The following is a 27,317-nucleotide window of genomic DNA, read 5'->3' on the forward strand; positions in this document are numbered from 1 at the left end:
ACATTAACAGACCTCCCTTGGCTCTGCCAGTGCGGCTAGGAATAGCAGCCTTAGCGAAGCTAGTGAACCCATCCCACCAAAAATTAGTGGTTGTATTGATGAAGCAGATTTCATCTGCAGTCAGGCATTGTTTTATTTTTGTGCTTCAGACAAACTGCATTTAAATTGCCACGCACCTTTGGTGCAAGTTAAAACCAAAGGCGCATGAAAAATATAAAAGTGACACCTAGTCTTTCTGAAATGCTTTTGCTGAATTAACATGTGTTTTTGCAATGTAGAGAAAAGTGGCCTTTTTAGCTTTGAAGATTAATAGAATATGTTTCTCTCTTCCCAGCTCATCCCATGCAATCTACATTCACTATTTCTGTCCTAATAAACTTTGACTTGTTGCATATTTTGATAAATATTTTCAGTTAATAACACCTATTTTTCTATGTTGCACATTGCACCTTTATTTTGCATGTTGTCATAAATAATAGAAAAGCTGCTTTACACTAGTAGCTTGGCTAGGTAAACATTTATACATGACATTAATATTATCTTTTTTGTTTGTTTTATTTTGGGGCCTACCATTAAATGGCTGCCTGTGAAACCATCAAAAGCTATGGCTTGCTTTGAATGAGAAGGGAGCATGCGCAGACTGTGGCAGCTTTCCTCATGCCAAGAAGTGAAGGACAGCTTGAACTGTACATTCTTCTGATTGTGCCAATGTGCCAGCTAACTAAAGTATCCGTCCTACTGCGCTGAGAAAAGGAAGGATGAAACATTTTCCCTAGTAAATGTTGCAAATGTTTATAAATGTATTATTCATGTATGCTTCTTTTGTTAAAACTGTTTTTTTTTTAATGCGTCAGGAAAGTGCAAACTCATGCCATCATGATTGACCAATCAACATACAGGTTTTCCTGAAATGCAACATTTTGTGTAGTCTGCCAAAATTTTGTGTATAAAAACTGACAGGGGCGGGCTTTCTCAGCTCAGCTGGCTTCTAGGCTCATTAGGGGGTGTGTGAGCTCTTGAAGAGAAGGAACAGATTAGGCCAGACAGCCTTTGGGTTAGGTACGAGATCGTCACGGGTGCTGCATGGGCGTCCGAGGAGAGTCAGGGGGAGGTTTCTTGCTTCCACGTCATATCTTGGCCACATTCCTTTGAAGTCTTGTGAAGGGCGGGCTATCTCACTCCCTGCTTGCTCTTTAGACACAGACAGATGCAGAAGAACAGCTGATTAAATAGAATTAGATGCTAAACTTCAGTTATGCTTAGACAAATTAATTAGGTCTGAAAAGATTTTTTTTGACTTATGCATTTATTTTTCTTAATGGGAGATTTTTGCAAACTATTTGATTTTTGATTAGCCTTGCAAGACTATATTTTTCTTAGAAACTCTTTGAGTCTTGAATGACATTTTGCGCCACATTCCTACATGTTATGCCTATATGCAGACTGTAATGTGTTCTGTATTAATGCTATTTTTCCTGTTTTCCAAATTCTGTAACCTGATTGATATTTGATTAATGAATAAAGGGTCAGAGAAAAATTAACTTTTGACTAGAAAATAAAACCCTTTAAATACTCAACAACTCTCTTTATTGGCTTAAAATAATAATTGCAATTTTGACTGTTCATCTTTATTTAAAGTCTCCTGAAGGTATTACATGGTGTGAAGGGCCCAACACCTTTTGAGCGGTAAATTAGAGGTAGCATGAGGGTTTTGCATTGAGAAATTACCAGAAGAAATTACCGCTCCATCAGTTTTTGGTAATCAGAGGATGGTCATTATTGATTAGTTTGGTGATTAATGATTATTGATTTCACCATCAACTACTCAACTAATGGATCATTGACCTTAAGAGGGAAGTAAAATAATTACCCAAGTTAGATAAATGTCCAAGTCCTGATTCCTGACTCCAATGCTCAGAACCTGAAGATTGGCAAAGCAGTATACTGGAAGGTGATGCAAGAAGTGGTGTGAGTATGAATAGGGTTGTGAAATGTTGTTAATATGCTAGCATGTATTTTTGAAGTGTTGAAAATAGTAAGGATTTTTTTACTGTTGGTGACATTTTGCTCATTTTGAATTGATGGTGTTATTGAAATATATTGGTAATTTCATAGGACATACTTTTTTGGTTATTGATTACATGTTTTAACTTTTCATGTTAAGTTAGTGTTGTGTTCCATGTTGTCTGAACACGCAGGTATGCACACCTGTGGAATCCCGGGAAGGAATAGTGGGTGGTAAATGGAAGCCACACTGCACTGAGGTTACTCGTCTGTTGGAATAGCACTGAGAAGCTAGATAGGGCTGGCAGTGTTAAATTAGGGACTATTTTCTGTGTGAATGATTGTAGCAAAGAGTTCGCTGGTGAAACTTTGGTCTGATATCACCTAGAAAGGGTCACACCAAAGGAGTAGCAGGTTCTTCTGAGCTTGAGTGACAGCAAAAGGGTTCGCTGGTGAAACTTTGGACTAAGATATATCCTGAAGGATAAGTCCAAAGGAGTAGCAGGTTCTTCTGAGCTTGTGTGACAGGTAAGCGGAAGGGATTTACCTGTAGTGTTTGAAGAGTAAACGGAAGGTCTTACTTTGTGAAGGGTAAGCGGAATGTGTTACTCGCAGTGAATATAAATCTATCCTTTATTTAGCACAACAGACAGAGTAGCGAATGTATTTATGTTGTTACTAACAGAGTTATTGATTCAGAGAAATATTGCAGTAAGGTTTTGTGGAGGGTCAGTAGTAGGAGTAAAACTGACTGAAATTGAGACTGACAGCTTTGTAAAAGAGAAATTGCATTGAACTATTACAAAAATGAAAATGTTTGAAGGTTTAAAGAAGCTGTTAGGAGGTAAAGTGAAAAATTCGTTTTTTATTGGTGATGCTCCTGAAGGAACACCTGTGCATTTTATGTCTACCAATTCGGGACAAAATACATGTATGTGGGTTCACCAATGGTGCAAGATTACTGAAAAAGAGGGTGTTTTGAGGTTTCCAAAAGATGGTACTTTTGAATTGCAAATTATTGACAAATTAAGGGAAGTGTTATGTGAAATAAAGACGCCATCTAAAGCTGCACAATTTGAGGCCTTAAGCTTGTGGGAAAAGACAGCAAGAGAGAAAGCAAGTGAGGATAAAAAGGTAAAGAACCAAATACAGGAGAAGAGAATTAATGATGATAAACGGCTTCAAATAAATAATGATTCAGGGGATAAAATAATGGATGCATTGTTAACTGAGTGTCCACCACTTTATGTGGTTCCCATTAAAAATACTGAAAATAGTGTACTAGTAAGCACTACAGTGGCTACTGCTTCTGTTGAGCAGAGAAAAACACAGATTGAGAAAACTTTGCAGACATTTTATATTGACCCATTACCTGTTGATTCAGCACTTACAGTGATAGCTCCAGATGTTACTGCTTCAAATGTGCCTGATTCAGTCCAAGAATTGCTAACTGCAGATGCACAGATAATGCATAGAAAAATTATGACTGTCCCAATTAATATGGTCCCTACTGAAAAGGTTCAAAGAGCTGCAGAAGGAGTGATTATGGCAGGGTTTATTTCAGAAACTCACAATACACAGATTATTGAACAGAAATTACCCCAAGCACTGAAAGGTGAGGGAAACATGGTATTTACAACATCTGCAGCCCCAAATAAAATAAATGTAATTGAAAATGTTATTTTTCAAACCTGCTTAGAGGAAGCAGCAGTGATTAAAAATATTGAAAACATGGGAGAACATATTAACACAGGCACCGAAAAAGAGAGACAGCTTAGTGTTTTAAATTCAGCACTTGAACATGGAGAAAATAACAGTCCATGCTGTTTAAATAATGAAAATGTGAACAAGTGTCAGGAAAAAGAATTAATTTCCCTGAGTAAGGAAACAGTTGCATGTGCATTAACTACCCATAATGGCCTGACAGATTTGTCTCAAAAATATGAAATTGATGTTTCAGGAAGTTTCCCATTTCAGAAAAGTTTTAGGGTACATATGGATGATGAAGCAAATGAGAAAATGTGTTCTTCAGGAATGCAATTGCACATTGCAGAAATAAAATATATTTTTAAATGCAATGGGTTTGAGAAATTAGGAGACAAATGGGCACGAAAACATGAGAAGAAAAAGAAACCACCAGACCTTGCATTGAAACTGGATAAGGAAAAGAAGCCACCATATTTAGTTGAGAAAAATAATAAGCAGAATGAGGGAGAAGCTTTTGCTTACTTATTGAGAGAAAAGGTGGGAGAAGTGCATGTTCCTATGCCACCGAATAAAAGTGAACTTGCAGCATTTCTGAACACAATGCCACAATTGAGAGACAGAATTATGCTGTGGTACCCAAATGTTGATGGATTTGTTGAGATTTTAAAAGAGTTGTGCATTAATTTGGAAATGTTCTTTTACATTGCTATGCTGACTAAATTGTGGTTTGAATCTAAAGTTTTGCAAAGGCCAGGTGAGGAGACAGTGAAAAGGGTTTGCATGAATGCACCATTATTTTCTGTTGTTATGGAGGAAAATATAGCAGTGATTACTTTCCTGAAGGGTGGAGTGCCAGTAAAGGATGTTGATTGGATACAGATTAAAAGAACACAGGATGGAAGTAAAGGTGTTTTGGTTTGTGAAAATTCAGGGATGGATGTTGTACTGCTGGAAAATATGTCCTTTTGCCATCTTTATGACAGATTTGAGCATTGGAAGAAGAAAAATAAATTTAAACATGATGCACAAAAACATGGAGAAATGCAGATGCAAAATATGCAAGCTAAGCAAATGCAAATGTCAGTTCAGAAACAGGTACCTATGGCAGGAATTTTCCAAGCAAAGATGGTCCCACAAAATATGGAAAATGCTAAAATTAATTTAAATAAGGTGTCCAGAGCAAATGTGAATTTTTCCAGAGGCAAAATCAGAACCCAGTCCAACAGGTTGCTGTGTTTGAAAATGAGAGTTTTAACACTCACAATTCTGAATTTACCAAGTCCATTGTGAAGGCAGTGGAAAGTCCAGATTTAAATGCAGGAGTTGTAAACAAAGAAATTACAAACCCAGTTTTAGAAAAATTTGCACCAAAATTAGGCTCATTTGAGGAAGATTGCAAAACTGTTGTCTGTGATTCAGGCCTAGCAGAAAAACAATTCTTTTGCAAATTAAACAGCACAGAATACTGTACACCAGATAGTGTTATTTTTCAGATTCCTGATGACGATGTGCATTTTAAAATGGCCCAACAAGAAACAGCTGTAGCATTATTTTCAGAAAAGACAGTTGAAAAATTACCTTCTGCTTTGGAAAAAAGAGAAATTAGAGAGTTCACAGAGAAGGATGCCAGATTAATAAAATGTGCAGAACATGTCTTATTAAAATTAGAACCAAATGACATGCATTCAGGGACACCATCAGTTGCAGGAATTTTACCAATAAAAGGATTTTTGATGGACTTGATTGGAAGTTTGTGTAACTTTCTGATCACAGGTTCACAGAAAATAAATGAAAAGAACAGAATAGTGCATGAGATTAAAAGCATATTTTTTCCATGTTGTCCTGTGGTACCGAATCCAGCCAATATATTTTTTCACATTCCATGTGCTGAAGAATGGCTTACTTTTAATGATTTTTGCAAAGTCCATGTAACAGTGCCAATGCATGAGAATAGTAAGGAGTACTGTCAAAAAGAAGACGAATACCTGGGACACAAAATTGGAAAGGGAGGTAGAAAGGTGTCACCAGAAAGGGTGGAAATGTTTTCCAAGAAAAATCCACCTCAAATTCAGAAAGAAGTCAGGACATTTTTGGGAATGGTTAGCTGCTGTAGAGAGTGGTTACTAAACCTTTCCCTAGTGGCTAAGCCTTTACTGAGGCTGACACAAAGGTGTGTCTGATCCGCTTCCATTGGACAACAATTGCACAAAAGCATTCCTAGAGTTGAAAGAGAAAGAATGTTGCGCCCCAGCACTAGGAATTAAAGTTTATTTAAAAGAAAATACACCAATTTGCAGTGAGAGGGAGGGCTGCACTCTCTCATTGCCTATTCAAAAAGATGACTGTGTTCAAAGCTCTGTGATGTATTGCCCAATGACCTTTGACCCTAACTTCACAGAAATGTCAGCAAATGATTTGAATTGTGATGAAACTGAATATGAGTGTCTAAATATCATGAAAATATGCATAAAGCCAAATTCAGACTTTAATGATGAATGTCTGAGTCAGCCCAACAATGTCCATTTTGTAGATGGCCCGTGTTTGAAAGGTGACACATTAAAAGCAGCACATGCTGTGCTCCTTATACATTATGTTGTCAAAGTTTCATGGCTTTTAGTAGTTGCCCCAGTCCAAAATTCGAAATTGATTGCCCTTACCATAACATGCAGTATATCTGCTCAAATGAGAGTCACTGTTGTCATGGGAGAGAGAAATGCTAATTCAGTTGCACACATTTGTGTTCTGTTAGCATGCACATTCTATGGAATCTTCACAGGTGTATTAAAAGAGGCTCAAGAAAATGTTTTTGTAGCAGCACAACAGGGTTGTATCAGAACTGTTTTTGAGAAAAGTGACAACTGCATAGTGGCAAAAGTGTTATTGCAAAGATTGATGCCCAGGTATAGATTGCCAGTTTCTCTGAAATCAGATTATAATGTGGTCTCAAAGATAATGAGTGCAGAACAACAGATTGGACAAGGAATGGATTGCAGCTATCTGCCTGAAGTGTCAAGCATAATAAAGCAACACAATGGCAGCACTGAGTTACCTTTTGCCAAAGACGGTGTCTCACCAACACCAAAGTGGCTTGAAAATGCATATGCAAATGCACTTGTGGAAAACACTGAGGAGAACACTAGCCATGGCTGTGTAGGTCAGGTTGATGTACAGTGTGCAGTTTCTCACCAGATTGCAGCTGCTACACAAGATCTGCATAATGGATGGTGCAACGGCTTTGGTCTGAGAGATGAAGTGGTGAATCATCTGAATCTGATCAAAGTGAAGATAAGAGTGAAAGGCATTGGTTGAAAAAGTGCAAAGGATTGATGGTGCTCTGTCCGAGTTTCTCAGCACCTAAGTAGTCTAATTTGCATTGAAAAAGGTACAGAATGCCAATGAGCCATTCTGATGGCAAGCTGATGACAAAGAGAAAAGAAATGCTGAAACTGTCCTGTTGAATTCCTTTTTTATTATTTTAGTTATTTATTTTAAAGAAGACTAACTGTTCCAAGAAGCTACTTACAGAACTCTGCACTAAAACATTTGAGCTTGGCTATATATGATCTGATTACAGATAGACTTGTGTTTGCCTTAGAAATAGATTTAAAATTGTTATATGCTCAGCTTTTGCAATTTTAAAATAATGTCACTTGTGAAAATGAAATATATGTGATGAATTATAAATCATTTTATTATGATTTGAATTATCAGAAGGGTGGATTGATGAAGCAGATTTCATCTGCAGTCAGGCATTGTTTTATTTTTGTGCTTCAGACAAACTGCATTTAAATTGCCACGCACCTTTGGTGCAAGTTAAAACCAAAGGCGCATGAAAAATATAAAAGTGACACCTAGTCTTTCTGAAATGCTTTTGCTGAATTAACATGTGTTTTTGCAATGTAGAGAAAAGTGGCCTTTTTAGCTTTGAAGATTAATAGAATATGTTTCTCTCTTCCCAGCTCATCCCATGCAATCTACATTCACTATTTCTGTCCTAATAAACTTTGACTTGTTGCATATTTTGATAAATATTTTCAGTTAATAACACCTATTTTTCTATGTTGCACATTGCACCTTTATTTTGCATGTTGTCATAAATAATAGAAAAGCTGCTTTACACTAGTAGCTTGGCTAGGTAAACATTTATACATGACATTAATATTATCTTTTTTGTTTGTTTTATTTTGGGGCCTACCATTAAATGGCTGCCTGTGAAACCATCAAAAGCTATGGCTTGCTTTGAATGAGAAGGGAGCATGCGCAGACTGTGGCAGCTTTCCTCATGCCAAGAAGTGAAGGACAGCTTGAACTGTACATTCTTCTGATTGTGCCAATGTGCCAGCTAACTAAAGTATCCGTCCTACTGCGCTGAGAAAAGGAAGGATGAAACATTTTCCCTAGTAAATGTTGCAAATGTTTATAAATGTATTATTCATGTATGCTTCTTTTGTTAAAACTGTTTTTTTTTAATGCGTCAGGAAAGTGCAAACTCATGCCATCATGATTGACCAATCAACATACAGGTTTTCCTGAAATGCAACATTTTGTGTAGTCTGCCAAAATTTTGTGTATAAAAACTGACAGGGGCGGGCTTTCTCAGCTCAGCTGGCTTCTAGGCTCATTAGGGGGTGTGTGAGCTCTTGAAGAGAAGGAACAGATTAGGCCAGACAGCCTTTGGGTTAGGTACGAGATCGTCACGGGTGCTGCATGGGCGTCCGAGGAGAGTCAGGGGGAGGTTTCTTGCTTCCACGTCATATCTTGGCCACATTCCTTTGAGGTCTTGTGAAGGGCGGGCTATCTCACTCCCTGCTTGCTCTTTAGACACAGACAGATGCAGAAGAACAGCTGATTAAATAGAATTAGATGCTAAACTTCAGTTATGCTTAGACAAATTAATTAGGTCTGAAAAGATTTTTTTTGACTTATGCATTTATTTTTCTTAATGGGAGATTTTTGCAAACTATTTGATTTTTGATTAGCCTTGCAAGACTATATTTTTCTTAGAAACTCTTTGAGTCTTGAATGACATTTTGCGCCACATTCCTACATGTTATGCCTATATGCAGACTGTAATGTGTTCTGTATTAATGCTATTTTTCCTGTTTTCCAAATTCTGTAACCTGATTGATATTTGATTAATGAATAAAGGGTCAGAGAAAAATTAACTTTTGACTAGAAAATAAAACCCTTTAAATACTCAACAACTCTCTTTATTGGCTTAAAATAATAATTGCAATTTTGACTGTTCATCTTTATTTAAAGTCTCCTGAAGGTATTACATGGTGTGAAGGGCCCAACACCTTTTGAGCGGTAAATTAGAGGTAGCATGAGGGTTTTGCATTGAGAAATTACCAGAAGAAATTACCGCTCCATCAGTATCCCTGAGGAAATAGAAATTTTACGTGGCCAATGTGTCCCCTGCATGTACCCTATGTATGTTCATGTCACCCATGCACTTTCCCTCTCATGCCTGTAATAATAATGCCTCTGCATTTCCGTCCAACGTTAGAATGTCAGTTACCAAGCCTTCCATGAAAGAAACGTTAATTCTGCACTGAGGCCTATGTTGCCAATGCATTTGCATGGTGCACGTTTAAAAGTCGAGATGAACCCGTTTTGTGGCTCAGCCGAGCCAGGACCCGAATTCAGGCTCCAAGCCTCCAGACACTCTGAAAGCTGCAGTTTAGCTATGTAACTCTGACCTCTCGCATACTTTCTGCTCAGCCGAGAGGTGCCCAGTCCGGCCTGCCAAGACAGTATTTTGCTTACAGTTATCTGCTCTGCTCCACAGAAACACAATCCTGCTTAATGAAGAAGGTAAACATAATCCGCCTGCAGAAGCTAGGGCCTAGCCTTTCTGTCTTCATTTAAGTGATTTACAGAACTTGCATCCATAGAAGGCCCATGGCCCCCACGCAATGCACGAAGAAATATATGCACACCCTGGCTCTTAGTGATGAGCAACCTTTGCTCGAGCGACCTTTAATTCAGACCATACATCCTCCAAAACTCAAGATATCAGATAATACCAGACATGCAGGTTGTCCTGACACTCAAGGCTTCTCTACTAGAATGAAAGTCAGCTCCCCCCAGCTTCCCCCAGTTATACGTCAAGTCCACGTCATGACCAAGTGGCGCACACAAGTAGGGTAAAGGTTCCAGCTGACCACGCAGACCCCCTCCATGTAGCCACCCACCTATGACACACCTATGACTCCTCAAGTGAACGCCTTCTTACACGCCCTTTTACACGCCCATGTGCTCTTATCTCTCTCTTTCGCTTGCTCCGCCTGGAGCGCTCCGCCTTCTCCATGCAATGTAATGTATGTTTAAAGTATAAATAATGTACTCTGTGAATAAAGTTCCGATGATGATCCTTCCTGAACCTTAGTGGTGATGGAACCCGATTCTCCCTTAACTCGAGTTACTGAAATAAAGCCCTATTGAATCGGACACCACGGACTCTGCCTCTCATTATATGCATGACCCTTGTTTAAGTATAGAAATTCCGACAGGGTAATATTTTTATTTACCACATAATCTGGCGCCCGAACAGGAACCAGTCCCCTTCCGCACATGCCGGTGATGTAGGTCCAGCCCCTGCCCCCTTCTGCAGCCGTCATGGACTTCAAAGTGTACACGACAGCGGGACTTCCTGCCTACTCCCTCAGGCCCACCGAGGAGACGGACTGCGACCAGGCATCCACACGAGGCGGTGAGGATTGCAGACCATCCCAACCAGAGCCCAAGCCGTGAGAGAGCAAGGTCCGAGGTATCCCGAGGCCCACCTGTTCCGAGGCGCATGCGCAGCAGCAACAGCACCACAGTCACGCAGTATCGAGTTTCCGAGGCCTTCAAGTTCTGCTTCCCGGTGAGTACCGTTATTGGGAACGCATAAAGACGGGTTCATTTATTTGAGCTCGATAAAGACGTGTCTGGTCACACAGGCACGGTAAAGACAGGTCCATTTCGGTGGGCACGGTAAAGACGTGTCTCTTTATGAGACCGGTATGGTTGTACTGTATGCCAGTGCATAAAGTTAACGGTTTTCAAGTTCATGTTTTCCCCATGTATAAGTCAAACTGTATCTGTTTTTAATGTTTTAGTGTTGTAGTGTGAATGGTTGTTTCAGTCAGTCTATTTTAGTGTATTGTGTTTTCATTACGTTAGTTCCAACATGCCACTGTTTTCAAAATTACGTCAGATAGGGACCAGGAAAGGGATACTCGAAGAGTCAGTTCCCGTCCCGCCTAGAGACACACCTGGTCATTTTATGTACCAGAAACACGGGCTAGATGCCATATTGTTTTTAGACTTGTGGGTGGATTACACGAAGGATCTAGAGGAGAAGTATAGGTGGCCTGCTTCAGGAACATGGGATGCTAAATGCATTATGAAAGTAGAGGAAGCGCTATGGAAAAGGAAAGTAAGACCGTCCCAGAAAGATGCCATTGAGTTATGGCGTAAAGAAGCGCATAGGAGAGCAGAAAAAGAATTCCACCAAGCAGAGAGAAGTAAACAAGCAGCTGAAAAAGCCAGAGAAAAAGAACTGCGGCAAGAGGGGGAACGGGTCAAGGCAGAACAGGCCGATCGAGAAAGAAATGCCCTCGTTGCAGGTATTTATCCCGTCCTCACAGAAGAACTAGCTAAAGTGACCCCTTCAGACAGAACCCGTAGACCGCATACGCCACCACCAGTACCCTTTAGAGTACGTAGACAGAAGCCGACAGCCTCTGAAGCTTTTATTTCCTCCTATCTAGAAGAGCCCGCACCAGACTATGTAAATGCAGAATTCCCTCCGCCCCCACCACAGGATCAGCTTTTACAACTTCAGCTTCCGCAGGCTTCTCTTCCGCAGGCCGTGGCCGTGAAAGACGACGTAGGGCAAGGGGCAGTGAGAGGGGGGCCACCGCCGACGCCACGAACACCGCCAATGCCACGAACCCCGCTAGGGCTAGGGCAACCACGAACGCCACAAATGACATCAACACCATTTAAGTATGTAGGTGTAACGATTCCACGTTGTATATATGATCCAGTACCAGGAGAGGGTGCAATGCTCGTGTTTTCACTAAGATTAAGACATGCCGTTGACTATTTGATCACATTACCAGGCATGAAGGACCACCTAGATAAAATATACGATTTCATTAGAACTGGTAAGGGACCCGAGAGTATAGAAGATGCCATGGAACAAAGAAAGGTGGATGTTAAGAACATGATTTTACGTTTTTTGATTAACTGTCTGATCAGGGAACAAGATCAACCAGACAGGGAGGTAAAGAAAGTTTTGACGGATTGGAGTGACAACATAGCTGCCGGTAAGCATGATAGACAGGGACAGACAGAATGTATGTACAAGAAAATACGAAAGGCGATTATAGAAATACACAAGGAAGATTCTGACGGGCTGTATGAGTCATCAACGGAAGAGGTTGAGCCAGAAGCGGAGGAGAAGGATAAAATAAATTACGTAGGCAAAGCGCGACAGTTTGACAGGCCCAAGTGTCTCGACTACCGCAAACAGGGACATTCTATAAAAGAAAGATATTCCCTCGAAAATCTATTCCAAGCTACTGAAAAGGCACTGAAACGACGGGTAGAGTGCAAGAGACCTCACACCCCACACAAACAGGAATTAGGCCGGTCAGCCGTCCAATGGGTGTCTAATTCTAATATATATAACAGTGATGTAGTGGCCCAGACCTTTTTGAGCCTTCCGCCGAACGAACAGCGTTTGGCTGGTATTTACATGGTTCAACATTTGATAACGTTGTATGAGAGTCAATATTCTGATCCCGGTCCCTTGTATAAATTACTGGACGATATACTTCTAGAAAGGTGGACAGACCTAGGTACTGAATTAATTAATGTTATTCTGGACCAACGACATAAGTACTTGACTTCTCTGACCACATGTATGATTCCCGCCCCACACCACGACAGAAAGAACTTACACATAGACAGACAGAACCCCCTACGAGAGGTACATCCCGTTAAAAATACAGCGGTGAGCTTCAACAAGTATATGTTTACACACCCTTGACGAAATTAGAAATACTGGAAATGAAAAAGATGTTGCCCTGCCATGATAAAGACCCGGGGGTGTTTCACCGTGAATTAAAGGACATTCTCCGCATAGGGGATTACACGTACGCTGACATCATTAAATTATTGAAAGTACTGTTGCCTGCTGGTATTTACGAAAAGCTTAAAGAAAAAGACTGGGAGGTGGGAGAGAAAAAGTTAAGTTGGGCAGAATTGGAAGCAGAGGATAAAGACCGGCACCCTGGTGTTGGTCTTGGGGACAAAGCTAAAGCACTACCTGAACTCCTGTTACAGGTTCTGCCGAGACTATTGATTACTAAAAAGGAAGATTGGGATGCTATTTCAGCCTGTAAGCAGAAACAAGACGAGGACACAAGTGATTTTTATTCTAGATTTGAGAAATGTTTTTCTATTAATAGCGGCCTTAAGCCCAGTAGCGAATCATATCCACATCTTTTCGTGAGCAAATTAGTAGAGAATTCCTTACCCCCGATCAAGAATAGAGTACTGAAGGTTGAGAGTACCTGGCAAGCAAATAACCCTTCCCAAATGTTGCAAATGCTACAATATCATCAGAACAGAATTAGAGAGGAACAGGATCATGAAAAGAGATGCATGAAAGATACGAAAATGAAAGTACTGGTTGCACAATCGGTACCAGCTAATGCGAATAAAAAGGGCACGACAACTGTTAAAGGGAACTGTAATTATTGCAAGCAACCAGGTCACTATGTAAATGAATGTGCTGTCCTGAAACACAATATAGCTACAGGCAAGACAAAAGAACGACCGCATCCTCCTAGACAGAATAGCACCCCACAGAACACGCAACAGGCAGTAGCGAAATTTCCACCCCCACCACCAGCTGCCACACAACAAGCCACCCAGCAAATGTACCAGTACACACAGTCGGATTATCCAGAATACCCACAGTTCTCATGAAACAGCCTAGAGAGGGAAGTTGGCTTGCCCCTTATTGAGGTTCCTGTAGACCAAGAGGGTCCCTATGTACATAGTCGTGTATTGGGAAAAGACAGAACATTTCTGATTGACACAGGGGCGAGCAGAACTACCATCAGCCATGACGAGGTTCCAGGGGCACCCCTCTCAGGCTCCCAGAATGTTTCCCTGGGATTTTCAGGAAAGCCTATTGTTAACGAAGTGTCGAAACCAGTTTCCCTAGGGGTCAGTCCATTGTCACGTACCACAGACTTGTTGCTTACTAGGTCATGTCCAGAAAATTTGCTTGGTATAAAGACATTGAAAGAACTAGGAGCAGTTATATGTTGTTCTCCGGAAGGAGTGCAACTGTTCTTACGTGATTTTAAAGGACATTATGTGTTGAAAGATTTTGACCACAGACTCCAGAATGTACCACAGCATTTATGGGCACAAGGTCCGACTGACGTAGGTTACATGCACATTACACCACACCGTGTCACTCTCAAAACAGGAGTAGTACTACCACGTATCCGACAATACAAGTTGCCACCTGATGCCGTAGTAGCCTTACTGAAAATTGTTGACGAACTCATTGCACAAGGAGTGGTAGTGGAGACTGACTTGAATGTATGTAATTCACCTGTCATCCCTATTCTTAAAAGAACAGACCCTAATGCACCACCAGTCTACAGACTAGTGGTTGATCTTCGAGAACTGAACAAATGTATAGTCCCTCAATACCCAGTGGTCCCAGACATTTCTTCATTACTGACTGCAATTGATTCTGAGGCGACGTTCTTTACTGTAATTGACCTGAAGAATGCCTTCTTCAGTGTCCCAATTCATTCAGAGAGCCAATATCTCTTCGGATTCAGTTTAAATGGACGCAGCTTTAAATTTACGAGAGCTCCCCAAGGTTTTACAGAGAGTCCCAGCATTTACAGCAAAGCATTAAAGAGACAACTGGACAGTATTCACATGCCTGCTAACACTGCACTGCTCCAGTATGTAGACGATATCCTGATCACAGCACGATCAGAACCAGACTGCGAACATGCATCACTGACAGTTTTACACTTCTTGGCAGACAAGGGGCACAAAGTGTCCCCTTCGAAGTTGCAATTCTGTGCACAGCAAGTGGTGTACCTTGGACACTTGCTGTCCAAGAGGGGTAGGCAGCTGACACAAGAACGTATACAGTTAATTGCTAACCTTTCACAGCCCAAGACACAAAAGGAAGTACGGGCCTTCATTGGCCTCACTTCTTACTGCAGACAATGGATTCCCCAGTATGCCTATCTAGCCAAACCACTCATACAGTTGACAACACAGGAGGCAGCGTCTTCGACTGTCCTCCCTTGGACACAAGAACATACCCTTGCATTTGAAGAATTGAAAAAAGCCTTATGTCAAGCACCAGTTTTAGCGACTCCTTGTTACAGCAAACCTTTTACGCTTTTTGTCACTGAACGAGATGGAACAGCATTATCTGTCCTTACACAAGATCAAGCAGGAAAACACAAGCCTTGTGCTTATTTTTCTAGTACATTGGATCCAGTGGCCCAGGCTCTGCCTGCGTGCCTGAAATCAGTTGTAGCAACAGCCCTAGCTATAAGACAGAGTGACTCCATAGTGTTAGGACACCCCCTGACAGTACAGGTTCCACATGCAGTGGAAGTTCTCTTGAACAGGACACAGACACAGCACCTGACTGTAGCGAGACTGACAGGATATGAACTGACGTTATTTTAGCCACACATAGAGATCAGACGATGCAATATTCTCCACCCTGCTACACTCTTGCCCTCAAGCACAGTAGACACTGCACCACATGACTGTGTGGAAGTAATTAATACAGTGACGAAACCAAGACAAGACCTGACAGACATTGCACTGCCAGACCCTGACCTGACACTTTATGTAGATGGTTCATGCATGAGAACAAGCACAGGAGAGTTAGTGGCCGCATATGCCGTGACCACTGACACTGAAGTCATAGAGACACAAAGAATAGACACACTGTCAGCACAAGCAGCAGAGCTCATCGCTCTGACACAAGCCTGCATAAGAGCCAAGAACCTGAAAGTGAACATATATACAGATTCACAGTATGCCTTCGTGGTTGTTCATGACTTCGGAGTGTTATGGAGGGAGAGAGGTTTCCTGACCTCTCATGGGGCCAAAATTCAGCATGGTCCCCTTATTCAGGCTCTGTTAGAAGCAATACATTTGCCTACAGCCATAGCCATCCTGAAATGCAAAGCACATACGAAAGTTACAGACACCATTTCCCAGGGTAACGACCTGGCAGACCGAACAGCCAAACTTACAACCCAGACACCAACAGACACGACAAAGACAGAAGTACCATTACTGACAAACAGCATGACAGTCAGGGATCCTTCACAAGATGTACTTGACATACAGACACATGCCATTCCAGACGAAATAAAGAAATGGACTGAACAAGGAGGGGTCCAGACTGACCAGGGGTGAATGACTAAGGGCAAAGCTACATGGTTTCTCCCAGACTCTATGGTACAAGTTATCATAAACACAGCACACAGTCCAGCACACTTAGGAGAAAAGGTGATGCTAGACAGCTTACAGAATATCTGGTTTAACAAGCACCTGCGTGCAGTAGCGAAACAGAAAGTACGTACCTGTATGATTTGTTGCCAGTTCAATCCAGGCAAAGGCATTCCGGTGGAACAAGGTGGATTTCATCCTCCTGACCATCCTTTTGAAGTCCTCCAGATGGATTATATCCAGATGGACAGATGTAGAGGTTACAAGTATGTCCTAGTAGTTGTATGTGCACTATCTAGATGGACAGAAGCGTACTCAGTCCCAGATTATACTGCTGTGACCACCGCCAGGCAATTGGTACGAGAGTTTTTCCCTCGGTACGGATTGCCCCGTGTCGTGTACTCAGACAACGGTCAGCCATTTTCCTCTGAATTAATGAAACAAGTGTCTCTTCTGTTAGGATATCAATGGAAATTCCATTGTGTACGACACCCAGAAGCAGCTGGACTCGTCGAGCGACATAACCAGACACTTAAGACGAAATTAGCGAAAGTCTGTGCAGAAAAAGGCGTGGATTGGATGGTAGCCTTGCCGGTTGCCCTCTTTTACATGCGTATGGTAGCTCATTCCAGAACCGGCCTATCTCCTTACGAAGTGGTTTTTGGTAGACCACCGAATATGTGGGGTACGCCTATGCCTAAGAAAATTACTGATGTTGACAGTAACATGCTGACAGATTACCTGGCTTCCTTGATGTCTGCACTACTCTCTTGTCGTTCACAGGTTGCCGCCACTTTCCCCGACAACACCCAAGTCAAAGAGCATACCATCGTCCCGGGTGATCTGGTCTACATTCGGAACTTTGATCGTTCAAGCCCCCTTGAGCCGCGCTGGAGAACACCAAAGTTAGTTCTGCTTACCACGAGGACTGCCGTCAAGGTCGAGGGACGCAAAGGCTGGATTCACGCCCAGCACTGTAAGAAATTCTTTGGAGATTCCGGAACTTCGATCAAGCCTAAAGACTGTCCCGACAATACTGACTCAAAGCCCCCTTTGCTAGAAAAGACTCTGCAACAGGAGTATAGGTCCAAATTACGATCTAGTAAGTCAGACAGCGTTTAATTGTTTAAGTCCACTAGGTGGTGAATCGGTTAGACAGGTTCCTGACATGTATAAGATCGTAGACCAGAATAGTAGAAAGAGAGAAATGAAAGAAAAGTACTGCAAGATATTACGCAGTAGATGTATAGTAACTCTGATTTTTATGTTTCTTCTGAGCATCACTATAATATGTATCAGCTTGACACTACATGTTTTCTTTCCTCCTATTGCCTCACATATACACTCTTCCTTCAATGACACTGTAGAGCACACATTCAGTGATCTGTCACCCCATGAACTGTCATATCGACTAGCCCTGCGCAACAATACTTTTATTCGAATGTTGCACCATTCTCATCAGACCAGCAATGTAACAAATTGCTGGGCTGGTGGCCGACTCCCACCTTATCAGAAAACGGAGGGAGTTCTGCCCCTCTTTCCTTTTCCGTTCTCCCACAATGGTTCGTGCGGAGCATGGTTTGCTTTAATGTCATCATTAGACAGAAAGTCTGCAGTTTCTCAGGGTGTCTGGATATGGGGAAACTTGAATACCGTTATGAAAGAGGCATGTTTTCCAGACAAAGACGGTCTTCCCCAAAGGAAAGGGACTGATCTAGAAAATGAAGTGTACGAACAAGGAAATGCTTCCCTTAACTTTATGATTCTGAATGTCCAGTCCGAGAAAAATACAGGTCCACCGTTCATATCAGTCCTACCAGTAAGAGGTGAATTGTGCGTTAGAAAGAAAGGATCAGTGCATTTAGGACACAGTGATTGTAATACTGTAGTCGAGTTCAATGATAAAGGAAAGTCTACTTTCAAAGCTTCCCGCCATTCCTATTTCATTTGCGGTCAGACAGCCTATGTACGTCTGCCCTTAGACTGGGGTGGGACATGTTATATAGCGTTCCTGCTGCCACCCGTTTTTCTAGCCCCATCCCATTATCATCGAGATTCACGGCTAGTACATGTTAGACACAGGAGGGAGACCGATTCCCCAGTTGTTGATCAGACTGAGACAGCTTAGGAGCAATATACAGATTTCATTAAAGGATACTTCTGGTTCATAGGTCCCGTCCAAAACAGTAAACTCATACGCAGGTTAACAAGAACTTTAGAAGCAGTAGTGAATGAGACTACTTCTGCCCTGGCGAACTTGACCGAGGAGAAGTCTGCCATGAGACTTGTTGTTCTTCATAATCGCCTTGTTCTTGACGTCATCCTGGCAGATAGGGGCGGGCTTGTAGAGTGATCGGCTCCAGTTGTTGCGTGTTTATTTCTAATAACGCGCCTTCCGTGTATGCAGCAATAACAAGACTCCACAAGATAGCTCATGAGATGCATCAAGACCCATGGACTTGGTCCGGTTGGCTCTGGAGTGTAATATCAGGATGGGGTTGGACAGTGTTGTCATTCCTAGGAATGATACTGCTTATTATATTCGGTTGCTGTCTCTGTCTGCAATGTTGGCCGGCGATTTGCGGCTTGTGTGCCACTGCCTGTATTCCCCATCCACGTATACAAAAGAAAAAAGACGAACAAATGATGTTGTATGATCAGATATATGGTATCATGAATATAGATGTGTCCTGAAGGGCACAGTAGGGGACAAGGAGGGAATGAGGAAATAGAAATTTTACGTGGCCAATGTGTCTCCTGCATGTACCCTATGTATGTTCATGTCACCCATGCACTTTCCCTCTCATGCCTGTAATAATAATGCCTCTGCATTTCCGTCCAACGTTAGAATGTCAGTTACCAAGCCTTCCATGAAAGAAACATTATACAGAGATATTGGTGGTAGTGTTTCTCAAGAAGAGAAAGCGTCCGCACCTGCTGTCGATACCGATTCTCACTGGAAAAGTTGCACGTGAAATATTTGAGAAGGTGCACTGAAAACCTGATAAAACACCCACCACCAGGGGTGTTAAACAAAGCAACAAATGCTAGTATCAAGAATCTAGGAAAACCAAGTTACTCAAGCACTCTCTAAATTGTTCTTTTTAAGGAAAATTTCCGCTATATTTATGTAGAGTATTAGTTTTGATGGTTTTTACACCACTGTCAATAATAATGTTCATTTGCAGTTCAAAGGCTTCAAAGTATGGATCCAAAACAGTTGTTGTACTTCAAAATCTTTATTTTCAAACACATTAAAAGTTTTCCAGCTTTGCACCGCCGACACGTGTTTCGCCTACTCTGAGGCTTTTTCAAGGCTGGAAGCATAAAAATTACAATAAGTATTTCTAATAAATGTGAACTAAATATGTAGAATTTCCCTAATTTTATACAATAAAATACATGGTCTCATATTTACAAATTTACAAAACCTCCAACAGTCTGTCCCAAGAAAAACCACTAAAGAACGGACAACTCATACTTCATGTGAACTCTTCTAAATATTGCTGATATTGCAAAATAGTCAATGACATTATATTTTCTAGTGCAAGAGTTATGCAATACAGTACATTTCAAAAAATCATGCTTACAGTCCCCTAATATTTTCTAGTGTAAAAGTTATGCGATACAGTATATTCCATTTGATAATTTAAAACTCATGCTCACAGTCGTCTCCCCTTTGGAGAATATGGATCTTCATCCAGACCCGCCCTGGGAGAATGAATCACATATCAATCTTTCCAATATATAAACACATTCCAAATATAGACCTACCAATAAAATTTCTTGTCAGATGTAATAGTCGGAAGGGTCTTATTCATCAGAGAGATGTTTAGGATGAAATTTATGGTGCTGAAAATTGGAATCCTAGTAGAATGAAAATGTGTAAAGAAAAGGGCACTTTTAGAAATTATTGAATCGCAACTATAGAGAAAGTGCATTAGAGCGATATACCGATTAGTGTGGCCTACCTATCAAGTATGATAATCAAGACGGAATGATTCTAGGGTCAAGCTCACCTTTCAAACTTCGTAGTATAGTGTCCCAAGTTGTATTTTCCTGTACAATGGACAGTCATAGAAATGGGTCCTGTAAGTCAGAATAGAAACGGAAACATAATAATTTCTATCTTCTAACATTTTATCCAAGGTGTACTGTAACACCAGAATAAGCGTGGTCATATCAGAGATAGTGATACTACCCCGACCTAGTTCAATTATTCCAAAATAACAGAAAGTTGTTTCAGAAAAAATATTCATAGAATCCAGTAAAACAGTAGAAGGGATCTATATTTAGATCAAAGAGTAACGGCATATATTTTTTCAGCACTCTATCTTCATTATACAGCTAACATATTGGGTCAACAGGTACTAAAGGCAGATATTTGGAAGTGCCAAAAGAAATACCGGGAAGTTTTCGAAGTTCAATTACAGAAAATGATTTTAGTACGGGCAATACCCTGATGTGATGGCTAGTTCTAAATGTCAATACATCAGAAATACCAAGGCGTCCAATTGTCCTCATGCGATATACATAACAATACCAATAGTATATGGTCATCCCTTTTCTACTCACTTTGTTAAATTGTGCGACTTGCTGCGTGGAGATTAATCAAATTTTCTCATAGTCATATTCATGGACCTTGATAAGTCTGTAAAGTGATGTACAACATATAGGTTTAGAATCATATACTGGGAAGTCTGTCATCTTCAACTCTACTACTATTCCTCTACTATTATTATGAGCATACACATATATGACATTAAGCGGCAAACACACTAAATCAACCCAGAAAAACGGGGTAGAGTTTTAAAGGTCCCACGGTAAAGACACTAGGAAAAATAATTCCAAAATGGAGAAACCCATGCTCCTCTATTGTTATTCAAAATTACACATATATCTAACTAAGACGGCATGGGCACCAATTTAAAGCCAACAAAAGCGGGGGGAGTTTTTTGAAGTCCCATGGTAAAGAGACTCTACGATCGTAAAGCACATAGAACATGTCTAACATAGCAAACTACCTCCGTATCATTACCCGCATCTTACCTCATATCTGTCGGCATTGAAGGAGAATCTCCACTGCTAGAAGCTAACAGGACGGAGTTCCCGCGTTCTATTTAAATGGAAATTGGACGTGGTGAAAAGTGGGCGCGGGAAGACCGCCAAAACAAACCCAGTATCCGGAACAGTATTTAACCAACATGTATGGTGGCCATCTTGTAACGGCAAGAGGTGTAATATAGTACTAGCCCTAATAGTATAAATAAACAAATTCTGCACCCTGGTAAGTCTATAAGACGAATCTGATGAAGGACTCGAAAGTTTTAAACCTATTCCTAACTGAAAATTGACGATACTAATATACCCGTCAAATAAATTACAACCAATGTATATGCCCTATTATATAAGTATAAAATTTTATAATACTCATAAAAGATGGTAACATATCTGGTCTTATAGATTTAGAGTAGAAATTAGTTGGACATTGCAATGTCGTACGCTAAAGGCGTAAGGTACATCTAAAAGACGCCGGCAATGGCCGCCATCTTGGAAAAGGATCAGTAAAGAAAGAAACTATCGGAGTGCACGTAGAGCCCATAATAACAGCCGTTTTTATCGTGGAAAAAGGGTGTAATGCAAACAATAAGTTATGGAAAAGCAAAACATCTTCTATCTTAACAGAGTGTCTAACCTATGTCTTTACATAGTAATGGGAGTTGCCTAAAATATACAATCAAAAAAGTATTGCTACATATAGATAATGAACAGTAGACTTTTTAACCTTTGTCTTTACATGGTAATGAGAGTTGCCTCAAATATACACCCAAACAAGATTGCTACATATAGAAGGTCTACAGTAGACTTTTGTTCTGAAACCTAAAAGAAAACAGAGTAAATTGATGATTGTCCTAAACACACAACAGAGAAGATCTATAAATTATAAGAGAATCCCAATTATAACAGAAAGATCAAATTACTCTTTAAGGAAAACATGTAGAGGTGACAATACTCTGGCACTTCGTAAACTTGAATTGCAATGGTTAATCAAGCTACGTGCGGTTGATCTGGGACTAAACATTGACAGAGAACTAGCCTTTCTGTCTCCATTTAAGTGATTTACAGAACTTGCATCCATAGAAGGCCCATGGCCCCCACGCAATGCACGAAGAAATATATGCACACACTGGCTCTTAGTGATGAGCAACCTTTGCTCGAGCGACCTTTACTTCAGACCATACATCCTCCAAAACTCAAGATATCAGATAATACCAGACGTGCAGGTTGTCCTGACACTCAAGGCTTCTCTACTAGAACGAAAGTCAGCTCCCCCCAGCTTCCTCCAGTTATACGTCAATTCCACGTCATGACCAAGTGGCACACACAAGTAGGGTAAAGGTTCCAGCTGACCACGCAGACTCCCTCCATGTATCCACCCACCTATGACACACCTATGACTCCTCAAGTGAACGCCTTCTTACACGCCCTTTTACACGCCCTGAGCGTTATCTCTCTCTTTCGCTTGCTCCGCCTGGAGCGCTCCGCCTTCTCCATGCAATGTAATGTATGTTTAAAGTATAAATAATGTACTCTGTGAATAAAGTTCAGATGACGATCCTTCCTGAACCTTAGTGGTGATGGAACCCGATTCTCCCTTAACTCGAGTTACTGAAATAAAGCCCTATTGAATCGGACACCACGGACTCTGCCTCTCATTATATGCATGACCCTTGTTTAAGTATAGAAATTCCGACAGGGTTATATTTTTATTTACCACATCCCAGGTTTCCTGGAAGGCGATAATATTGTGACTTACAACAAAACTTGACCACTCCTTATCATTGCGTTTGGAATTGAGACCGCTACATTCCAGCTTAATATCTTGCAAGTTTCTACAATTTCCTTCGCCACAGAGTTGGTCAGTGGGTACCCCCTCTACTGCTCGTAGATGGGGGCTTCCAAGAGCCGATAAGTTGCCCACTATCTCTACTGCATTTAACTGGTCGTGGGGGATATCATTCTCATTATTACTAACATTCTTATTAAGGGAGCCGCCGACAGTCTCGGCCAGGGTTTGGTCAGGAGCAGTTTCCCTTTCTAAGGCGACTTGCGCATTACGGCCTTCCAAGCTTGTATCCTCATTCCTTTTTATACCAATTCTAAGTCTTTTGCCCCTATCTTTGGGGTTATTTATTATACATGGGACCCTTGTTCCATTTGTTATTGTATTTGGACCCCCCGTGCGTTAGTCGCAATCATTTAAGTTTGCCAAGACCCCAAACCTATTCTCAATACCAAACCCCCACTCATGGGTTGGGGCCCCCAATCCCCATCCATTTGTTGCTATGTTCCACCCGGGTATTGGTGTATTGGGACGCATTGGGAACTGCTCATCAGCCAGCCAGGCTCCAGGCCCATTTCCACGGCTCCCCCAGTCGTTTACCTGGGCACCCAACCCCCACCTATTCTTTGTGTTCCAGTGTGATCTAGGGGTCCTGGCAAATAACACATTCTGATGGTCACCTGGCCCTGTACCAAATCTATTTACTGAACCAGTACCATAATCATTATGCAAAGGTCTAAGGCCCCCACCCCATCTGTTACTTCTTGTTGACCACCCTGATCTTGGGACATTTGGCTGGATCGCATTTTGCTGTTCACTATAGAAGAATTTAAGGGTAAGAGGGATTATGGAACCACTTCTTCGTTGGGGGGGAAATATGTTTGACAGGACATTTGGGAGCACGGCTGCGCTTGAAAAATGTAACACTACGCAGTCCCCCTTAAACTTTTTTTGCCTGTTCCCTATCCATGTCATCCTCCTCGCCATTACAATTTCCCCTGCCAACTGTTCTTTCCCATAATGTGTCATCTTCATATTGTTTGTCAACCAGTGTAACGCCTTACTTGTCAGGGATGAAATAGATTCTGTCTGGCCAGGGGGTAAAATGGGTACGTTAGCTAGTATCAAAACTAGCGGTGAAGCTTCCTTATAAATTGTGAGGGGTCATCCCCTAGGGTTGGCGGTGTTGGTACAGTAGATGGGAGTATGGGGACCTCACTCGCTACTTCCTGGCTAAGTACCGCTGATGGTACCTGACCAGGCAGGATGGTCTCTGACAATCCTTCCTCTGCTACTATATCACTCCCATTGCTTCCTTTCATAATATCTACTGGTTTAGAGACAATAGTAACTACATTCTCTAGTTCTTCTACTACCTTACATTGCAGCCCTCCCATCCTTTTCACTTCTTCAGTAAGCTTATCAATTTTCCCAATCAGAGGCTTAATGATGGTCTTTATCTTTTGATCTATCATGTCCGCTATCCTGTTGAATAGGTCATCGTCTATAATTTGTCTGAGGTTATCTTCCTCACGCTCCGGGTTTTTTCCTTAGACTTTGGTGGGGAAGCGGTCCTTTTCCTCCCTTTCCGTGCCCCCCCCCCGTTTAGGCTGAATTTTTCTGCAGTTTCTCATCGCCCTGGTCACTGGCGCTGAGGATGGAGATTCCTCTGCTATGAATTCCACCTGAGGCTCAGGGTCAGACTCCGCATTTGTCTCCACGTCAACCAACAATTCTATACTTTGATCATGATTTCCAATGTCAAGGAGGTTGGTATCTGGGATCTTGCAATGGTATATCCAACGTTTGCCCACTAGTGGAGGGGCTCGCTAGATGAAGGATAGGGGATTGACTCAAGCCCAACGATTGCCTTCTTTGGCTGTTTATTTCATTTACCACCTGTACCATGTAGTTATCCATGGTATTATCTTTCTTCTTCCTCTCACTCCCTGTCTTTCTTTCGCTCCACCATGGTTTTTATTTCTGGGTGGATGAGCGCCAATCACCTCAAGCTCAATCCAGATAAGACTGAGCTTGTCCTGACTGGCGGCTCATCCAGCACTTGGTCCCCTGCCTTCTGGCCCCCTATTCTTGGCCCCCCTCCCACCCCGGTTCCCTCCGTTAAAACATTGGGCATTAGGGTCAGCCAGGACCTGTCCATGCATGGCCAGGTCAGTGCCGTGGTGTCCTCCTGCTTCCTCTCCCTTCGGATGATCCGGAAAATCTCCCGCTTCTTTTCTCTTGACTCCCTTAAAATCATTATTTCTGCCCTTATCACTTCCCGCCTTGATTATGGTAATAGCTTGTTCGCAGGCATTCCTGCCTACGAAACCCGCCGCCTTCAAGCAATCCAAAATCAGGCTGCCCGTCTCATCTTTCACTTGCCCAAAACCCATCACATCACTCCTGTCCTCAAATCCCTGCACTGGTTACCCATCCTGCAGAGATCTTTGTTCAAACTAGGTTGCCTTGTTTATCGGGCCTTTGATCACTCTGCACCGGTTTTTATTAATTCTCTGATTTCCCTCCACACCCCTGCCCGCACTCTCCGTTCATCTTCCTCTGCCCTCCTCACTGTTCCCCGTTTCCACAAAACTCGCACTGGTGGAACTAGATTTTCTGTTCTTGCACCCCGGTTCTGGAACTCCCTTCCTCTCTCCATGCGCTCTATCCCTATTTTTTCACACTTCCGTAAAGCGCTCAAAACTTTTCTGTTTGCCCTGGCCTACCCCCGCTAAACCTCCTGGCCCTGTCTGTTCTGTTCCTTAGAGCTCTCAGCGCCAGGAAGCCGTTTTGGCCATCGTGCGCTCTACAAATAATTTCATTCATTCATTATTAAGCGTCTCTGAGGCTCTAGTGACATTTTTCTTTCGCATATTCTCAGATGGAATTAAGCGCTGCGATACGACACAAACTAGTATCAACCGGATAAGTGCGCGCTAAGTGCAATCTCAGGCTAACTGTTTATATATAATAGGTGGTATGGTCTTACTTTAAACAGCTTTCTTTGGTGGTAGCACAGACAGAGTGACCGGCCCAGTCCAGTCCCGGCCAGTCTAGGACTGTCTAAGACTGTCCCGCCCTTGTCCCGGGCTTCTGTCAGACTCCACGCTGCAGGATCCGATCGTAGCACATATGACTCCACCTCCCTATCTCACCAACACGCCGGTACTTATAACACAGCGAGTTCGAGTGATAGAGCGAGGGAATAAAGAAGAAAACAAAACAAGGAGGGGACGGAAGGGGACTGCAGGGAAGGGATGGCTGAAAGACAAAAACAACAGGCACACCGGTTATAAATGCTCACAGAAATTCCCTACTCTCGTATGCCTTCTCACAACTGGTAAAAAGAGATTCACCTTTCCTGAAGCTATGCGCTCCGTCTTTCCCCTGTGTTTTCTGATATGAAGAACAGCAATGATAGTCCCTATGGAATAATTAACACCAGTTACTCACAGTTACTCATAAGATCATGTGGCTAAAAGCTCTCTAGTAATTTAACACATACCCTGCCTTGTGTGTTTCAGTGCTCAAAGAAAACAAGTGTCAAATTCCAAAATTGTGAATCAAAAACCAAAGTCTGTCTCTTTAAGGCTGATTCCTTCCTTCAGGAATGCCCAGACAATAATCCTCAAATGAAACGGTAAGTTGCAGCTTCCAACTACTGACTTCCGCTCTTACTTAGAATAGCACACTCCTTGGATAACAAGCTCCAAACACGGTAAGGTGTAGGCTTATCCCACTGCCCTCCGCTTTGGCAATTACACGACTAAACACTAGTGTTTCTCTTCATAACGGCAGCGAGCAGGAGGTTATCTCCCACTTCACCCCGCTCTCACTTTAAATCCAAAACACGCTTCGCCGTGCACAAATGTCCCTTTAGGAAAGTCTGCTACAACTGTTCGAGCTACGCGTTGAGAAAACACACGCCGCTCGTTAACTCACAGTTCCGAAGCCGCTTTCTGGCGTCTCTCTGTCCGTTGTCCGCTCTTAGCGCAATGCTCTCCTTTCTCGTCTCCGTTGCGGGCAAAACACTGGATCTCTAAGGTAACCAGAAGTAATACACCAGTTACGCGTCCTACGCGCTACTCGATCTAAATTCGAGTAAACAAAGTCCCAAGCTTTCTCCTGCTCCTCTTGCGCAGGCAAACAATAATGCAAGGGAAAAAACAAACTCTCTCTTTGAATCCCTGAATAATCCAGCCCAGTATTCTCACAGAGGTGGTTCCAAAGTACTGTGGTT

The sequence above is a fragment of the Lissotriton vulgaris genome, chromosome 7 (assembly GCF_964263255.1).
Source record: "Lissotriton vulgaris chromosome 7, aLisVul1.2, whole genome shotgun sequence".
In the NCBI taxonomy this organism is placed as follows: Eukaryota; Metazoa; Chordata; class Amphibia; order Caudata; family Salamandridae; genus Lissotriton; species Lissotriton vulgaris.